This window comes from Marmota monax, unplaced genomic scaffold (assembly GCF_021218885.2).
Source record: "Marmota monax isolate L192 unplaced genomic scaffold, Marmota_monax_Labrador192_F-V1.1 WCK01_AAM20220418_F8-fsc00215, whole genome shotgun sequence".
NCBI lineage: Eukaryota > Metazoa > Chordata > Mammalia > Rodentia > Sciuridae > Marmota > Marmota monax.
The window spans coordinates 1,629,303-1,642,394 of NW_026695214.1; the positions used below are offsets into that span (position 1 = coordinate 1,629,303).

At 49.5% G+C, this 13,092-nt stretch overlaps 1 protein-coding gene and 1 pseudogene across 1 annotated transcript in view; both read right to left on the reverse strand.

Moving 5' to 3' along the window:
• Znf667 (zinc finger protein 667) overlaps window positions 1-10,791 on the reverse strand; it is a 33,151-nt gene extending 22,360 nt beyond the window's left edge. The window contains exon 1 of the mRNA XM_046430936.2: window positions 10,572-10,791. The gene's annotated coding sequence lies outside the window, so the exon portion shown is untranslated. The remainder of the gene's footprint in view (window positions 1-10,571) is intronic.
• Window positions 4-10,561, reverse strand: LOC131423697 (frataxin, mitochondrial-like; annotated as a pseudogene).
• Window positions 10,792-13,092: the final 2,301 nt, after the last annotated feature.

Below are 13,092 nucleotides of genomic sequence, written 5' to 3' on the forward strand. Positions count from 1 at the left end.
ATTATTAAGGTACGGGTATAAGGGGTATCACGTGAAGCAGGAAATCAGACAATCCAAATAAACTAGAAATTAAACCAAATCCTGCAGGCAGACACATTCTTTCCAGAGCTGTCCTCAAAAGCAAGAATGGAAGACAAAACAAACAGAAAACCCCCACTCAGCTGCAGAAGGAGGCTGGGGTCTTGGCCTGATAGCTGTTAATGTCTTTATGAGAGGGCAGGCAGCCATTTTAAGTGCCTTTTCTGGAATAGACCAAGGATGATAAGTCCAGTTATTTTTAAGGCTTCAGTTAGCTCTGCGGCCAGCGGATTGTGGAGGGACACACCATGGTGGGAGTACACCCGGGTTTTCTCAGTCCAGTCCTACTGCTTGGGTCCAGGGGAAGGAGATGATAACCAGATTAGTTTGTTTGGGGTCTACCTGTTGGTCACACAAGTTCCTAGATCTCCACCCAGTTTAACTGTTAGGACACCACTCCCAAAGAGACATAGTCCTCCAGTGTACAGGGCTTGCCTGCAAGGTCTTCAGAAAACTCTGCCAAGGCGTCCAGCGTTTCCTCTGCTGGTCTTTCGTAGGCGGTTTCGTCTAGAGAGCATGGGTTGCCCAACGATCCTGAGTTCCTCAAAGGCATGAGATAAGACACTCTGCTTTTTGACATTCAGGATCTGGTTGAGGTAGTGCAGGTTCAAACTGGCTTGGCTGGGCATATAGGCCACAGCGGTCAACACCTGCAGTCCAGGGCGGCCACAAAACCAGGCAAGAGCTCCATCCACTGGATGACTCCCAGGAGGCTGGTGGCCATGCAGCGCAGGAACTTCCCTGGGACAGGTTTTCAAAGCCAGAGATTGAACAGGTGCCTGTCAAATAGTCTTGTTTCTTACACTTTGTGACTTTTTGAGCTCTATAGGAATGTGGCTACATCACTTAATGCTTGACCAATTAACTGCCATCTAAACTATAACCTGGTAGACTTACTTCTTAGAAATAAAGCTCTTAAGGAGGTAGGCTCAGTTATCTTGAATTACTGCTGCCTGTGGTGAAGGCCACTTTGGGCTAACACTCACAGATGACAGATAACTGTCTTTTTTCTACACCACTTATCATAAATTCCCTCTGCGTGGTCTTTGGTCATGTAGGCCAAGAATTCAAACCCACCAATGTTGTAATGGTTAACGGAAATTGTCAAGTTTCCTATAAAAGCCCCATGTAACCTCAACTTGAGGCCCAGAACTTAAGAGCACTAGCTCCTCTGTGTAACTAAGCATGAGTTCTCCAGCCCTTAGTCTCTTGCTGGGCTTGATTTCCATAGCAGTATTAAGAGTCAATGTACGGGGGGAGGGGCAGGGGTTGTGGCTCAGCCTTCCCTGCTAGTGTGTGGGAGGCGCTGGGTCTGATCCTCAGCACCATATAAAAATAAATAAAGGTATCCTATCCAACTACAACATATATATAAAATTATATATATTTATATACGGGGGGACTAGTTTTGGCTTCTCATTTGTGTAACCTGGTGGTGATAATAAAAAGATAATAAAATATAATTAAAAAGTAAAAATATTAAAAAAATAAAATGTAATTTTTAAAAAGATAATAAGAGCAGCTAATATATATGACTCTTGGGACTTTTAGTGTTGCTACTGAAACCAGAGCTTTAAGATGCTGGATATTCACTTCTGTTGGCCAATGGAGTTTCACTAGCTGCTCATCTCTGCAACTGAAATACCCCCTTAGTGTTAGCAGCTGCACACAGCAGGAGGGATCTTCAGCAGGAGCTTTGTGAGGGTTGCTGATAGTAAAGCTGGATTTTCCTGTGAGAAACTGATGTGACTCCATTTTTTGAAGAATAAATGAATAACAGCAGCTTCTACCTTAAAGCCTGTCCTAAGGAAGGGGGCGTGACCCTTGTCCTTTGGAAAAACCCACAGAGCACTCCTAATTACATATCCAACCTGCTGAGTTGTTTGTCTGTAAATAACAGGAGAAGTCTGTGGCTCCAGGTGTCCCTGACTCAGTCAGGCTAGGTGATGACCCATAGCAACCCCCTAGCAACCACCAATCAGCATGAGACAGGGAAAATACCTGTGATGCCAGGTGACCCCCCAGTAGTTTACAGTGATTGATAACAAGTTGGGGACCATGTAGTTCAGCATGTACACCCCTCGTGACCTAAACCAATCAGTTCAAAAGAATCCCCTTCTTGTACTAACCAATCACCCCTATCCATCTTGTTCCCGCCATTGAATGTGCTAATGTTAAGAGTAGTTGTTTGATTTTCCAGCGGTATGAAATGATTTGCTGTGTAATGTTGTGACGCATACAGTATCCCCCCAAAACCTATAAAATCTCACTGAACAAAGGACCGGGACTCACTCCCTGGGACCGCTGCATCGGGAACGGTTGTGAGTCCAGGCTTGAGCTGGCAATAAAGACTCTTGTGTGATTGCATCGGATTCGGCTCCTGGAGGTCTGTGGGGTCCCAGGAACCTGGCATAACACCTGCTCTATGAAGCCAGCAGTGTGTTGCAACAACCCCAGTAACTCGTGGCCAATTTCCTCCCTGGTTCTTGTCTCACAGACTTGAAGAATAAAATACACAGACAATCAGGAAAGGGAAGAGCCAACAGAGTAAGAGTAGGATTTAAGTAAGGAGAGAAACCCTGCGATGTGGGAGGGCCCTGGAAGCAGGACACAATTTTGATGTGCTGGCTTACAGATCTATATAGGTTTTGGGTTTGAGCACTGATCAAAAGCTATGTTAAAAAGGATTGAAAAAGTATCAAGACTATTATGTCCTTTAGCCTGAGTTTCAAGCATTCCTATAAGTCCTATTTGGGTTCACTTCTACCTTCCATTTCCCTGCCTGCTGGGTCAAAGGAGCTGGCTAGAGGAGTTCCCACTGGGGAGCCTCAGGTCTTTTACATTTGACATAGGCCTTGAGGGTGCCTGCTAAAATTTCTACTCATTAACCTCCAGGTGTGGTTTCTGCATTTGAACAAAACCAGGGGGCGAGGGGTGTCACTTCTGATTGCTGACCATTGACTATTCTTATTAACTACCGGCACGCTAGAACTGATGGGCTGTGTGTCCCTGAACAACAACAAAAAAATTTAAGATGGCCCTCAAGGTCTTGCTTCTTTCAATCCTCTTCTGAGTTTTTTCATCAAATATCTCCGTTTTCCAGGTGTATAAACTGACGCACAGGGACTTAAGTAATACCCCCAAGGTTGCCAGCTAGAAATGGTCAGAATTGATTTTGAATATGGGTCTTTTTTTCTTTTTCCCTGTGCACATTACGGTGTTTAAGATCTCTGGGCTCTGGGTGCCAGGAGCAGCTCCACCTAATATGACAATATAAAAAGCTTCAGTGCCAAATGTCCCTTGGAAATGCACAGTCACCCCTGCTGAGTACCACTGGCTTAGGCCACAGACAGATGGTTCACTCTCACTTTCTTTGTGAGACCTTGACCACTGGTAATCTTGCCCAGTAAGATGCTGCAGGCTGGGCTGGTGGGTTTGGTGTCTATGGTTGGCTAAAGGGCCACTGGAATAAAACCATCTCCTGGGGAGATGACCCAGTGCCTCAAAGACAGATCCCCTTTCTTCCTTTGCCCTCCTTCCCCCAGTGGGGTTGGCCCAAGCAGGAACTATTGGGCATCACGGAGTGGTCCTTGGCCTGCCCTGGGGGTGGGGCTTGAACATGTTGCCAAGACCATCCTTGCCCTACACTCAGAACAGGCCCTGAGCCGATGCCACCACTGCACTTGTCCCTGCAGTAGCTCACCAGCGTCTAACTGGTGGGTTGCACACTGTGTTCCTGCCTCTCTGCAGATGGGGGTCAGGGTCCAGGATTGAGTAGGGAGCACACAGATCTGTCCTTTTGGCCAAGGCTGGGGCTGAGAAGCATGCCCCCGAGATTTAATCTGCCTGTGCAGTCTGTGTGCAGTCTAGCCACCTCCAATCTGTTACCTCCAAATCTGGAGTCTCGTGGTTGGGTCTCTGTGTAGGTGAACATGTCATGTCTGCATGAGGCCTTGGAATTACATGGGGGAGAAGCCACTCTCTCAAGAGAGACTTAGAAGATTTAGATAGGCTGCCTGCACGTCCCTCTGGAGAACAGCTTGCCCTGGGTAGCCACCCTGTAGAGACCGGAAAAACCATGGCTGCCCAGGAAGGCTCCTTTAGCTGGCAGGAACATGCTGCAATGTAAACTTGCAGAAAAGTAGAAAAGTAAATGAAAGAATGAATAAGTAGATGACACCAGTGTGAAGTCCCCAGGAGTGGGTAGGTGACGTGGCAACTGCCAGTGCTCACTAGCATCAGGGTTAACTGTCATTCTACCAAGGACCTCTCAAGCTTTCCCTCTGCATTAGGCAGTTCATACGTCTATTTACAAGGATGGGCGTGAATCTACTGGCCTAGCTACCTATCTAGATCTGTTTGCCTATCTGTCTATCTGAAAGCCAAGTGTTTGTCCACAGGCAGAGGCAGAGAGAAAAAATCCAGTTATTTCATACATTTCAATAGAGGTTTCTCCAGGATGATTTGTCCCCAGCATTACTGGTGCAGCTGGTGAACTGTTTGTTTTCCTTGAAACACGATGCTTTCTCTTAACCAAACAGCCAAGAGAGCAGTCAAAGCAGGGCTGTGGTGGAGGTGGCTCTGGGCAGTGGGCTCTTACCCAGTGTGCCTATTTCTAAGACACCCTTTCTGTTCCCAATGCAGGCTGTGGCCTGAAGGCCACTATCCAAAAAGGAAGAGGGAATACTGCCTATCCAAAAGGAGTCCTTCTTAGCCCAATGAACCCTTGGGCTGACTCTGGCATGAATGGCTCTGTCCTGCCCTCGCAGTTGTGTCCTGGTGTTGTTTGTGAGGCACTGAAACACCGCCATGGTCAGAGCCGACAACCAGACTCTGAGCCACCCTTCTCACCTTCCGCACGCCCTGCTTCCTCTGCCCTGGCTCTGCATCAGCCGCCCTACCCCGGCTACCTGCCTCCTCCAACAGACCTCATTAGCAGCTGGGTTCAGAGGCTATGTCCTCTGTTTTGGCCAAAACCATCATGGTGGTCATGGTCTTCCAGGCTACGAGGCCAGCAAGCAAGATCTGAAGGTGGGAAGCCCTAGGACAGCTCCCTGTGCTGTCCTCCTTTGCTTTCACACAGGCGATCTTCTGGGGGGGGTCTGGCTGAGGATTTCTCCTCCCTTCCCCGACAGGATCCACACCACAGTCCCCACCTGGCTTACATCATAGTCTAGTGCAGCCAGAGTTTTGTCAGCCTTCCATTGTGTCCTGGGCTATTTGGCCCGCTGGTTCTGGGGACCAGAACTGGAGCTTTCTTGGCAAGGAACCTGCCTGGCCCCCCGCCTTCAGCATGCTGGTATCTACAGCACCTGAGTGGCCTTCCTCTCAGGTTACCACGGCACCCAGGACAGGGCCATGGGGACCCTGAAAGTCCTCTTTCTTGTGGCCTTCTGCACTGGGCTACTGGGCTGCATCTTGGTCCTCAAGTGATACTTTTTCATCCAGAAGGGAACACCCTGTAGTCTTTAGGGACGACATCAGAGAAGCCTGAGATGTAGGGATAAAGTAAAACAGATGGAGGAGGGACTGACGCCTATCAGTGATGGAGAACGTGTAAACTGATTATAGAAATTACTCATTATTGATTAGTAAACATAAAACAAATGACCTATGTGAAGAAAATGGTCATGAGATACAGGCAGGCAATTCACAGGCAAAACATGAATACGCAATGAATAACAAAAAGAGACTATACCCAAACAGTAATAAAAATTCAAATTTAAGGAACCATAAAATAGTTTATTCTCAGTACCATGATAAAAATTTAAAATCCATAATCACTAAATATTAACCAAGACACAGAGCAACACACAAACACACGCACACAGACAGGAGAAGATCTGGATAAACTTGGCACCTGTTAAGAAAATGGTTTTCAGGAAATTTGTTGAGTCAAACTGGAGAGCATAAATGGGCACATGCACTGTTCCATCCTTTGTAAGAAACACAGAAAAATCACTAAAAACAAATGAAGATGGTTACATGTACAATGGATCCATGGAAATGGGGTCGGAATGAACCTCCGCTTGCCCACCTTTTTAAATAAATTTGACTTTTGAATCATGCAGTTATTGTGTATACTCAAAATAAAAATGAAGGGGCAGTGGGATATAGTGGATATAGCTCAGTGACAGGTACGTGCTTTGCACGTGCAGGGCCTTGGCAAAAAACGGCAAATGAAAAATAAAAACAAAGGGAGCGAGGCACAATCCATAAAATTCAAAAACGGCAGAAACACAAATCTACGCTTATAAGAAACTGACCACACCAAGAGCAGAACCTTCCTTCTGCAGTCACGCACCGACGTCACCCTTAGACAGTCCCACAGGACTGACCGGACAGGCAGCAGGCAGGTATGGGCACAGCAGCCCTGGGGGGCTGCACAGCAGGTGGGCTCAGGGGCTGGACGGGGAAGAACTGCAGGGTGCTGTGAACTCGGCTCCCGAGGCCCGGGAGCCAAGATTGCGGCCACCACTCCCCACCAAGGAGAGCGGTGCAAACCCGGTGAGAGGACTGATCTTCAGGTGCCAAGGCAGGAGCGGCTGCACATGTGACAGCGAGGTAAAGCGCTCTCCTGACCAGGTGCGACCGGCGGTCTACCCGCCAGCCTGGAAGCACCCCTCTGTCCAGATGCAAGGCAGCCCTTCGGGGCATAAAGCACCCCTCTGGATGGACTTCAACATGTTTTAACACATAAGCAGCCATGAGTACATAGAGATACAAAGCAGGATATGCCCCGCGTGGAGTAGAGGCTCTTTACAGACGCCAACCAGTACTTGGGAGGGCGTGACACGTTGGAATACCCCGTTGTTGCAAACCCCGATGCGAGGCATTCAAGAGCTACTTAGAGTTATTGAGAAGTAGTATATTTGTTTTCAATTTTTCTGTCTGCAGGCCTTGGGGTGGGGTCTCCGTGTGGGTGAAGAGTCCAGCCCTGGAGCAGAAGCAAGGACTCAGCCTAAAGCAAGCATTGGGACAGTGTCCCTGGAGTGGACACAGCTGGGCCACAGATGGCCCCCTTGGGAGGAGGGCTAGGTCAGATGACCTACACCTGTACTTAAGAACTTAGAAAAGTTACAAACACACCGTACAAATAGATCTTATACATAGAAAAAAAAAAACTAAAAAATAGATTTTTAAAGGGTGAAATAATTGAATAAATGTCCTAATTTTTTCTTTATGTAACCTCATGAGAGTCTCATGGCAATGCCTAACTTCTAGCAGATGTATAGTATGACACCATGTATTTAAAATTTCACTATGTGCAAAACAAGACACACATATCTGTGATAAAAATATAAGCTCTGGCACAGAAATAGTAAATACCAATTTAGTACAGTGTTTGCCAGTAGAAAAGGGAGCCAAGGAGCACGGGTCAGGGTGATGTGAGATCGCCCACATCTGTACTATAGTGTTTCCTAACTACATGGTCAGTGGATAACAAAAATTCCTATTATTAAAATACTCAAACCTCATTGAGTTAAATAAGAGGTAGGTTCACTGGGCCTACTCCTCTAAAGATAACATGCAGAAACTCAGAACCAACCTGAAGGTAGTCCAATTTCTTTACCATAAAGATGATTTTCTTCCTACTTTGATGATTTGTGTGCTCCAGTTAGACAGACCCGTTCAACAGATGCCTTCTATGGCAATTTGGAGATCCTCAAGCAGATCCAGGCATCAACGGTGGCTGCCACCCATAAAAGCACGAGGTAAAATGTGCAGCTGGTCTTGGTTCCTTTTCGGCCACACAGCTCCTGAAACCCTTGGGATCTCCAGGGTGGTTAGTGACTTCTGTAATGAGTGGCTCTATGATGGGGCTGGTCTCTGGGAAGACCTAGGCAGGACTAGGGCTGTTTTGAATCTGGGTCTTCCCTTTCTGCACATCCTGTGGAAACCCGTGAACTTTCCCCAGAGACATACCAGGCCATCACCTCCTCTACTGTGCACTGGGGGCAGTCGGGCATGATCACTCAGAGCACCCATGCCATGCTGGGGACAGGGCCAAGTGCTAGGGACACTATACATAGTAAAGGTGCAGATAAGGCAACGGGCACAAAGACATTGTATAGACAGAGGCCTTAATGCAGTTTCTTATTTCAGTTTCTGGAGGTGATAATGAACCAGAAGGGGTAAGCATGGGTTTCATGCCAAGAACCCTGGGTTTCTGTCCTGGCTTGCCTCTTAGAAGCCACATAACCCAGAGGCCGGGAATCCATTTCTTTAAGCCTCATGTTCTCCATCTGTAACACGGGAACAGAGTGGCTTTGAGGTTCAGACAAAGTAACAGTTACGGAGGCAACTATATGTCAAAATTAACACAGCAAGGAGGGATGGAGCCAGCATTCAGGGTTTCTGTGTGCCACAGACGGACCCTGTTTTATACCTGACAGCAGCTCTGAGTGGAAAGAATCACTGTACCCATCTCTGAGTTGGTAAAACAGACTGGAAGAAGTCACATGACTCACCCTAGGGACCCAGTGATCAGAACACTACCCCTTCCCACCCTGAAGAATATGTCCATGTCCTAATCCGCAGCCGCTGTGAACAGGTGAGGTGCCCCAGCAGGGTGAGCAGGGCTGAGCAGAATCAAAGCTGCTGCTCAGCTGCTTTAAACTAGGGAGGTCACCCTGGATCACCTGGGGGCCCATAACATAGGGCCCTCAAGTGGGAGTCGGTGTTGGGGTCACAGAGGACGACCTCAGGCCGCTGGCTTGCCCACGGAGGAAAGACTGCGCGAAGGCCTGCCAGAGCTCCGGCAGCTGAGGAAGTAGGGAATGGATTCTCCCAGCTGCTAGCTTAGGAGGCAGTGATGGGCCGGCAGTGAACAGGGGAGGGCAGCAAAAGGTGGGGACAGGCAAAGACCCTTTGCATGCTTGGGAATGAGAGAACTGGTGAACAGTGGGCCACACAGAACTTGGAGGGCGTCTAGTCAGTGCCCCTCCATCTTTTGCACATTAGAGTTCTCTGAGCAACTTTGAATCACACTGCCCTAGGCTCTCACCAAGACATCTGAGCCAACCTCTGGAGGGGAGTTCCGCACAGTGAACTCAGGGGCACACTGACACTGAGCCACATCCCCAGCCTTATTTTGTATTTTATTTAGAGACAGGGTCTGAGTTGCTTAGTGCCTCGCTTTTGGTGAGGCTGCCTTTGAGCTTGCAATCCTCCTGCCTCAGGCTCCAGAGCCCCTAGGATTACAGGTGTCCACCAACTCGCCCTGCCAGCATAGTGCCTAACTGGGCTTTCTCAGGGAAAGAAACTCCAAGTTTAGGGGTGCACCCTGTGTTGTTACCAGTGGTGTCTTGTCCAAGGTCCCCAAGCAAAGTCAGGGCAGTGCCTGGTCAGAAACTAGAATTACAAGTTTTCAAGTGGCTTCAACATGTGCCAAATTTAAGAACCACTGAATGTACCAAATTTGTTTAAAAGATAAAATGTTATAGTATAGTATGGAACACCAGTGTTACTTACAGAGAAGACAGTGATAACAGGACGTATAATAGAGAAACTGGATCCCAAAGAGACTGGAGAACTTTGGAGCTGTTACCGACACACACCCCCCACACTAACAAGAGAGACTGGAGGAGAGTTAGAAAGGGAGCAGATTCCCTGAACAAATGCAGCAGGGTGGCCCATGCCTTCTGCCTCCAGGGCCTCAGCCAGGGCGCTTAGTTCGTCCCTTCTGCTCAGAGATGCCACAAGGGAAACAGGACAGGGCCTGAACTTTCCCACAACTTTTAAGACAAGCATTTATAAGCAATGGGGCAGGCAGACCTCAGATTGACAGCAACAAGATGCTGGGCAACACAATGAGGGCACCAGGTGGAGGGAGGGCAGGGAGGCCCTAGAACTACTAACTGGGCTTCCTCAGTGAAAGAAACTCCAAGTTTAGGGGTGCACCCTGTGTTGTTCCCAGTGGTGTCCTGTCCAAGGTCCTCAAGCAAAGTCAGGGCAGTGCCTGGACCAGAAACAAGAATTACAAGTTCCCATCACTTAATCCCGAGGAAACTCGTGGCTCACTGAAAGGCGAGGACTGACAGGGGTCAAACAGCATTGGACATGGCAATACGCGGTTTCTGGAACTCAGTGTCTTAGCACGAAACCTGTAGCATCCCTCAGCGAGGAAAAAGCCATTCGTTGCGTGCTCAGAAGAAAGCTTAGCGGCCACAAAACCCAGTATACTCAGCTCGCAGATCAACTTCCCAGATGCCAAGGGAAGGGGTGGCTTGCCCAAATCCTCAGCCCCAAGTGAGGGCGACGGTTACCAAAGCCACTGACAGGAGTAGTCACTACATGAGGACCACTGTGCTTAGGAACCCTCAGTCCTTGCAACAAGCCTACCGAGGCGAATTCCACAATCACCCTCATTTCACAGATGGGGAAACAGAGGCACGGGGCCTATGCACCCTGCTCGAGGCCGCTGAGCTTGAGCTCCGCGGAACATTTCACAAAAGGGGAAACCGAGGCGCAGAGAGCACGAAGAGGCCTACCATTTCCAGAAAGAGGGGTACAGGGCGGCACAGAGCTCACAACGGCTTCAGATTTGCTCAGCCCACTCAGGGACTGTGGCGTCACACAGGCGGGGGAGACACCGTGGACCCCGGGAAGCCGCGGCGGGGCCTCTCCGCTCGGGAACGAGGCCCGGCGCGGCCAGCGACCCAGCGGGCCAACCCAGGCTCTCCGATCCGGCAGGCGGCACGGAAAGGCGGCGGGTCCCCGCAATGCGCGGGTGCCACTGCCGGCTCCAGAAGCTGAGGCCTCTCCACCAATCGAAGTCCCGCCTCCGGCCTGGCCCCGCCTCTTTCCCCAGACTTCCGGCGTCTCGCCATCTCCACGGCAATCCTCAGCGCGAGCGGCCCAGGGACTTCTGGGTATTGTGTGGGAGCAGGCCCGGCCGCCAGCGGGCTCGTGGGTCAGAAGCCCCCGGGGCGGCGGGTGCGGACGCTCGCACGGCCAGCCTCTCCGCGCTGTCGGCTGGGGCCGCAGGCGGGGCGCGAGCGGCGGCCCAGCCCCTGCACAGGCGGGAGCCGGGCGCGGGTGGCAGCTCTCTGGGCGGTCGCTTGCGGCTTTCTGAAAGCGTCGCGGTCACCACGGTAACACTTTCCGCCCTGGCGTGGTGATGTCACATGCAGGTCGTCTGCGCGTGCGCTGGGGGAGGAGGCGGGTCCGTGGGGAACGGGCCTCTTGGGTGCTGTCGGACGGTGGGCTGGTGGTGACCTCTGGTGTGCGTTGGCCTCTGTACGATTTGCCTCGCCACCTGAGTTAGATTCGATTGGCGAGACAGCCGTAAGGATGAAAGTTTTCTCCATTTGAGTATAGAAGTTTCAGTGCACCAAGTGCAAGTGTCCATATTTCTGCTCCCTTTTAAGGGATAATCTGGACACGGGTTCATAAACACAAAACATTACCTCATTCTCTTTCTTTTTTGGTACTGTTGTAGGGACAGATGAGGCAGAACAGAAAAGAAAGCAGGAAACAGTTTTATTTGGCTGCAGCCAGCTTCAGAAGGTGCAGGTTTTGCTGGAATCAATCCCCTGAACCCCGAGTTCAGGTAGTTTCAGAACTTAATACCCGGCATGTAAGGGGAGGGGCTCAGAAGTTCACAGTCTGCAGAAGTTCACATAAAAGCAGCTTTTTCTTTCACTGTTCTGGGCAAGTTAACCCTCCAAGGACAGCACCTGAGAAGGGGGGAGCTTCTTCTCCCCTTTCTTTCCTCCCCCTGCCAGCTGTTACCATGGAGCCCAGTTGGTAACTCCTCTTATCCTAAAAATGTAGACATCTCTGTGAAGCCCAGCTCCAGGCCAGAGGCCTAAAAATCACGTTTCATTTGCAAACACACTTTTACAAACTTCTGGATAAATGTTTGTGAAGCAGCACCTGGAGTGCTGCAGGCTAGTGGCCAAGTAATAGAGCAACAGGAAAATAGGAAGTTTACCTACATTGAACTCTTGTAGAGACTCTGCTGTTGATAGTCCTAAAATCAATCATGGTGAAGGTTTCTGGAGAAGCTTAGGTAAGGTTTTCTGAGGAGAAGAGCATGCCACTACAGTACTGGATATTCAGCTCAGGGGCACTAGACCACTGAACCCCATCCCCGGCCCTATTTTTTATTTTACTTAGAGACAGGGTCACACTGAGTTGATGAGGGCCTCGCCATTGCTGAGGCTGGCTTTGAAGTCGAGGTCCTCCTGTCTCAGCCTCCTGAGCTGCTGGGATTACAGGCGTGTGCCACGGCGATCACCTCATTCTAATATCAAAAGATTGGCAAGTGGGCATACAGTTACATATTTTAAAACAAAATGCTTAAAATATGTTTACATTATCCATTTCAACCAACTTGATGAACTAACCAGATGTTGCTTCTATTATGATAGGACTTCTGTGCTGTTAGTTTGCAGATGATAAAATAAGGCATTAAGAGGTTATAACTTCCGCGGGGCACGGTGGTGCACGCCTGTAATCCCAGCAGCTCAGGAGGATGGCGAGTTCAAAGCCAGCCTCAGCAACTTAGCAAGGCCCTAAGTAACTTGGCTAGACCCTGTCTCTAAATTTAAAAAAAATAAATATTAAAAAGGGGTGGGGCTGGCTGGGGATGTGGCTTGGTGGTTAAACGCCCCTGGGTTCCATTCCTTGTACCAAAAGAGAGAGACAGACAGACAGACAGACAATAGCTTCCTCCACATTGCTGTATCCAATAAGAAGTGGAACTGGGATTGAACCCAAGAAAAGCATGTCCGGAGCCTCGGCTCAACCAGGACACTGGCCTCCCCAAATGCAGGCAAGAATATGCTGCTGGACAGGGGACACAGCTGCTCCTGGGGCAGCCCCCAGGTCTTTACACAAAAGAATAGGGATGCTGGAATAAGGTCCGCCGAGGCCAGTGCCAGCTCTGCCACCCTGTGACCTTGGGCCAGCATCGAACCCTCTGAGCCGGCTCCCTCCACCTGTACAGCTAAAGCTCCGTAGAACCTTCTGGTAGGATTGGTACCTGTGTTAAATGATAGGTGACCT